Source organism: Sinocyclocheilus anshuiensis, unplaced genomic scaffold, assembly GCF_001515605.1.
Source record: "Sinocyclocheilus anshuiensis isolate Anshui unplaced genomic scaffold, SAMN03320099.WGS_v1.1 scaffold24, whole genome shotgun sequence".
In the NCBI taxonomy this organism is placed as follows: Eukaryota; Metazoa; Chordata; class Actinopteri; order Cypriniformes; family Cyprinidae; genus Sinocyclocheilus; species Sinocyclocheilus anshuiensis.
In genome coordinates, this window is record NW_015557090.1 from 213,900 (window position 1) to 220,562 (window position 6,663).

Sequence of the window (6,663 nt, forward strand, 5' to 3'; positions counted from 1 at the left end):
TTTTGTTAAATGTGAGCCAAAATCATCACAATTAAAAGAACCAAAGACTTAAACTACTTCAGTCTGCGTGCATTGAATTTATTTAATACACGAGTTTCACAATTTGAGTTGAATTACTGAAATAAATGAACTTTTCCATGACATTCTAATTTATTGAGATGCACCTGTAAATGACCTGAGGTTCTGTAATGTAGTGAGGCCTCCCACAGTGATTCGAGAGCAGTGGGACAGGTCGAACTCCACCAGACTTTCTCCAAAGACATGAAGACGTGCAAGGAACCAGTCATCTACTTCAGGACATCCTCGCAGAGAGAGTCTGAAGTTTATTCTGATTCACTGAGAAGAGACATTTGGTTTGTGTGAGCCAGGGAACAAACTGCACCTCAGCAACAGTTTCAGTGGCAGCTGTGAGATCACTTATTTATCATATATTTTGTTTCCTGTTAGATTTAGCGAATAGACCAATTTGGAGTAGACTTGCAGCTGCGCGCGCATTGTGGTGGCAGAAAAACACTGGGAACAAGTGGAAGGAAACGGGAAAAATCCATGGACTGCTACGATTACCCTACTTTTAAAGCATAAATTTGATTTAAAACATAGGTCTATATAATATTCACATAGGGGACATATTGTATTAGCCCTACAGTTAAAGCATGAAATACTATTTAAACCTATAACATTTAGCCAACCTATTTTATCTCACAATTCTGACTTTTTTTTTTTCCGCAAATGCAAGTTTAAATCTCCTAATTCGGACTTTATAACTTGATTTACCTCAACAATTGCAAGTTTGCCAATTCTGAGGGGAAAAGAGCCAGAAGTGTGGGATATAAACTCATGATTCTGAGCCGAGGGGAAAAGAAAGAATGACGAGTTGATTTTTTTTTCTTATCAGAATTGTGAGATATAATCTCGGAATTGCAAGAAAAAAGTCAGAATTTTGAAATAAAAACTCAACATTTACCTTTTTTATTCTTTTATTCCATGGCTTGCATAGACTGCTACGTTAAAACGGGTATTTTCTGCCACCAGATAGACTCCGCCCACAAAAACGTCATCAGTGTTTGCAAGCACTGAAATTGGTCTATGCTTCTGTGGTCTATGCAAAGATGGGCACACATCTCTTATTTACTTCCACTGTAGACAAATTAAGCCAAAATGTTCCAGAAATGACCGTTATCATCTTGCGCTCCTATAAGCAATAAGCCAGGAGAGGCCAAGGGTAGCAGAATAAGCTGTTTACATTTTTAGTTGTAGAAAATGGAATCCACAGTGGAACATAAAAACATAATTTTGTATGGGTTTGATTTGGAACTCACAAAATGAGTTGTGACAGACGAGATGGGGACAAGAATAAAATTTGGCTTGGACAAATAAAGACTTCATACTTGACTGACTGGTCAAAGGCTTTAGACATCTGGAGAAGTATGATAGTTCATGCAACAAGTGTACATTTATATAAAACAACCTTTGATTACCAAGGGTTTCAAGTCCATTATGGTTTATTAGGGTGCCACTCAGATCCACTTCCTCAATTTGTGTGTCAGGTGTGCTCATGAAGTCATAGCTGAATCTTCCTCTTGAGTCTGGACGAAGCCATTCAGACTGGCCAGCAAATCTATAGAGACGCAAGCATAACACAATGGAGATAATTTAACAATGTCTACTTACACCCTTAGGTTGTAAACCCAGTAGGTAGTAAAAAGCTGAATGAGTTCATAAACATTTCAGGATCAATGACATATAAAGGTGTCTAAAAAGTCAAAGTCTTATAAATGTACTTGTTATATCATTATCATCAATACCATTAATTTTAATACCACTATATATATATATATATATATATATATATATATCATCTTTTAGGGACTTATGGAACTTAACACACTGTTTGCATGGCTCCTCTCTATGATATTGTTTCCTGCTTTGTTTTTTTTTTTTGTTTATTTCCTGCGTGTTGGTTGCACCAACAAGATTTTGATTTATCAGACAAACATCTTTCAAATATTAATAAGCAATTAAGTAGTTTTTTTTCTGACCTTAATTCAGTTTAATTCAGAATTTAAAAACAGGCTCAGCATAAAAAGGTGTATTCAATTAATGAATGTATGAATTTCATGTTGATTCTTTAAAAAAACTGACATAATAAAATGAATACTATATAAAAATGGGCATCACATCATTTACACTTACCTGACGCTCCCTCTGAGAGTCAGAATATAATAGGCTGCTGCTATATTATTCCCAAAATTATTCTGTGCATAACCAAATAACCTATATTAAAGCAAAAAAAGAGCTTAACGTCAACATTCAAGTAAAAATAAATATCACATTAATTTGTTTATAGAGACATTATACAGAGCACAGGACATCACACTTTATTAGTTGTCAGTTAGCAGAGCCACTAGCAGTCTTCTTTTTACAGCACAATATTGTATTCGGCAATGACAAAATAAATCAACAAGTCTGAGCACACATGCACTTACCTATTTTTGCGTATGACAGCTTGTGTCCTCAACCAGTCGTTCCAAACCAAAATGTTCTCAACATCATAGAAGTAATGACTGAGTTTGAATAAGAACCTGGTGAAGACAGATGGAGTGGCAGCACCTGAACTCAAAGCCCTCCTGACAGCAGCAGCAGCAGCAGCAGCAGCAGCATAGGTGTGTGCTGAACATCTTTTCATGGCTTGAGACTTTTGAAAGAGACAGTTAGAAAACATAACACCATAATCATTACATTACCCTAGTACATATGTAAAAACATGCTACTGACATGGTGCATATTGTTACTCTTTTTCCAAGTGAAGAACTATACACATGTAACAAGCTCGATCATAAAATGAACCAATTGTCTTGTAAAACTCTGGGCTTTACTGTCCAGAACACAACTGCTACAATTTCATCAATAAATTATATTTAGCCTACGTAAGAAAGATAGTTCAACTCACCAACAAGGAGGCTGCCATGTTTGTTTTTTTCTTCTATGGTGGCTGTGAAGGGACAAACCAAAGAGATCTAAAGCTATGATCGATCATTGGCTGTACGCTCGTTTTTGGGGGAGGGCCATCGAAAGGATGTGATTCTATGATTAATCGCGATTAATCGCACACCTCATGAAATAAAGCATAGACCATTTATCTTGTTTCAGATGTTTATTTTGTCATCATTTGCTATATCCAGCAAAGTAAACCAAAAGATTGAAGGGTGATTCTCAAAAATCTATATTTTCTGCAAGCTTTTTTTCAAGATAAATTTAGAGGTCTTTCCAAAAAAGGACACTTAGAAACTCCAAAAGGACACCAAAGAACCAAATGATATAAGGAGCCCATATAAGCACATATGAAAGAAAAAAAACTTTTTTATAGTATTAAATTTTATAGTATTTGTACAGTGCAACAGCAAAGAGCTTTTTTTACATTTTAGAGAAGTTGCGATACCGAACAGGACCACATGGAGATGCCAAAAAACAAAAACCTAAACCAACTGCCTGCTGGCTGCATATATCTACTACAGTACACGGATCCATTCAATATAACTAAACACAGCAACATACACATGACAAATCAACACATTATCGTGAATGTGTGTGGAAACAACATAAATGTATGGAAATGTCTGTGCCAGTGCATAAATACAATGTGTGATCAGTGCGTCAAGAGCACCAGTGTTGCCAACTTAGCAATTTTGTTGCTAAATTTAGCATCTTTTCAGACTACCCTAGCAACTTTGTCTTCCAAAAGCACCTAGCAACAAATTTAGCTATTTTTAAAATTTATTTGGCTACTTTTAGCAAATTTTGATAAGTGACTCAAAGAATAAATAGGCAGACATTTTCCATCTAAATTTCACAAAAAGAGGAAACCAACAATGCCTAGCAGTACACACATTACGTGAATTAAATTATTGCTTTTTGCAATTGTTTAATTTGATAATAATAATAATTTAATAACTGTTCATTTATGATACACCTTGTTGTACCTGTGATTGTTGATCAGTTAGTACACTGTAAGAAAAATATCTAGAAAAATGGAAAAGGTAGGCTTCTAGTAATTTTCCAAGACATTATCCGTTATCCATTATTCATTGTAACCCTTTAACCCGAAACACAAAATACAATGTAAAAAACTTGTAATCGTTCAAAAATCTGTAAGTGTTCAATAATTCAGTGTTATATATAAAAAGTTATATTTTATATTTTAACATTATATTATGCATTTATATTATTTTACGAACAAATCTAAATTACCATATAAAAATATATTTTTTACTGAGATTTGATGTAGTGACACAATTTTGCTATATATATATACTGTAGATCCGGGTTCGAAGCGTTTATCTAATTTCAGTAACAGAGGCTTTGTTACGTCATATTTGTTTAGAAATGTTAATAATTCGCCGTTAGGGGGCGATCTCAGCGAATCCATTAACCCACCAGTGTCTAGGCCTACAACTGATGTCGGATCACATTTTATAATGTAGACAATTTATTGGCCTAATTGTAATGAAAGGGAAGAATAGTAGTTAACTGTCTCATATTGGCCTGTTTCGCCAAGCCCTATAGAACAAACAAAGCACTTCACATTTAAAAACATTTGGTGATTTCTAGGATGCATTTAATAGATTTCACTTTCAAAAAAATCATTTGTAATTGTTTTTTAAATGTGGTGTATGCATATGCACACCAGGAGCCTGGTGGAGGCCTTTTTAGGGCTCTGGCAGGGCTCCTTCTGTTTTTCCTCACACAAAGGAGCAGATACCGGTCCTGCCGCTGTGTTTTTGCCCTTCTACGACCCTGTCCAGCTCTTATCGCTTTAACATGATTTTGACCAGAAGATTTAGCCACTGTGTGGTGTTTAGAGCACTTGCATTTTGTGAAGCAATTGCTTGAACTGATTCGAGAAGCTTCATTTCTCTCACCACTACCTGGAGAAGTTGCCACAGTTCTTATATACTTGGTCGGCATCAGTTATTTCTCTTTTCATGTCAGTGTCACACACAAACAATCTGTTTACATGCAGACCTTCTCTATTAGTACCAAAAAAATGATTTGTGTTGGTAACACTGGTCTTAATTAATTTAAATGTCTAAGCTGTTGTCTAAGCTGTTTGTTACAGAAGATTATACCATGAACACAAGAGCTGAATTAAGTGCAGAATTTTAGTATTTTGTCAATTTGACATTTTTGTAAATAAATGTAATTTTGCTAATTCATAGATTATTGATTTTCTCGATTTAATCACGAAAGAAGTTGGGACCCTCACCAGCACCAGTTTTTCTGGTGACCCTTATCAATTACAGTGACTTCCAGTGACCCTCACCAGCCCTACCATCTTTCAGGGACCCTCATCAGCCCTATCCAAACTTGGTGTATTTGGTATTGATAAATGCCTATTGTCTAGTCCTTGCTCTGTTGAGTGTTCCCACCTGTTCCTTGTGTGCTTTCCTCCTTATCTATTGTACTCTCTTTCCTCTGATCTTGCCAGTTTATTTTGTGTGTCGTTTTGTTTCTTTGTCATATTCCAGAATGGTTTGTGCATCAGCCAGTTGCCTTGGTTTTCTAATCGTTCTTGCTTCTTGTCCTTCTTGCCTTTGCCCTAAGTGAAATTTTAGTTTTGCAACTCTGTGCTAGGGTCATCATTGCCAAACCTGATATTGGGGCTGATGCTATATTTAACATCGCTCTGTGTGAGGAACGTAAGGAGTTTACTGCATTTGCAACAAAAATAGCCAGGAAGCTTCTGAGGCTTTTGATGAACATGCAATATTTAGTCACCTTTCTTATCGTTATTATTATTATTTACCTTTTTGTGCTACTTTTTTGCTACTTTTGTCAAATGCTCTTCACATTAACTGCTGCAATTAAGGAGAAGAGGAGCTGATCAAGAGAGGGTGCTGTGTTCCAGAAACTCAGTCCCGGGGACAGATTAATGTAGACCAATAAACACCAATTTCATCTGCAGCAGTCAAGGAATGCTGGCTGGAGGGTGAGTAAATTTTCAGCAAATTTAAATGTTTGGGTAAACTATTCTTTTAATCCGACTTTAATTTTTAAGTAATTTTAGATAAAAGCATCTGCTAAATGAATTTAAATGTAGTCAAATCATTACATTGCAGTCTTCATCCATCAAAACTTTACTAGCGAGACACTGGTTATACAGTCGCGTCTCATCTGGCCATACAGAGGGGGGATGTGTTGACAATCCGTTTAGTCTGTACTTCACACAGCACGACGTGTGAAGGCCCGCGCTCTTCAGAGACAATCACAGAATATGACAGAGCTCGTGTTTAAAAAGCGAAACACACTGGAATGAATAATTCACTGAAAACGCAACGCGAGTCTCTGTTCTCTCTGCAATCTCTGATGAAGTCAGCCTGGTTTCCTTTATATTAGCGCTGTTTTGGACGGATTGTTTGAATGCATTCGCTTCCTGGATCATTGGACTGAAAACTTTCCCGGAGTTTAGCAGCTTAAAATGATCTAATCGCAAGCAGAGAAGCAAAATTGGGTTAAAGGGTTAGAATAGAAATTGTGCTTCAGTAATTTTGCGTTAATTGCATTAAATTATTTTAACGCGTTAAGGATTGTAAAATTAATGCATGCGTTAACGCGTTAACGATGACAGCCCTAATACATATATATATATATATATATATATATACA

The 6,663-nt window shown here is 36.0% G+C and overlaps 1 pseudogene; it reads right to left on the minus strand.

Moving 5' to 3' along the window:
* LOC107677074 (ATP synthase subunit s-like protein) overlaps positions 1-2,975 on the minus strand; it is a 3,629-nt pseudogene extending 654 nt beyond the window's left edge.
* Positions 2,976-6,663: the final 3,688 nt, after the last annotated feature.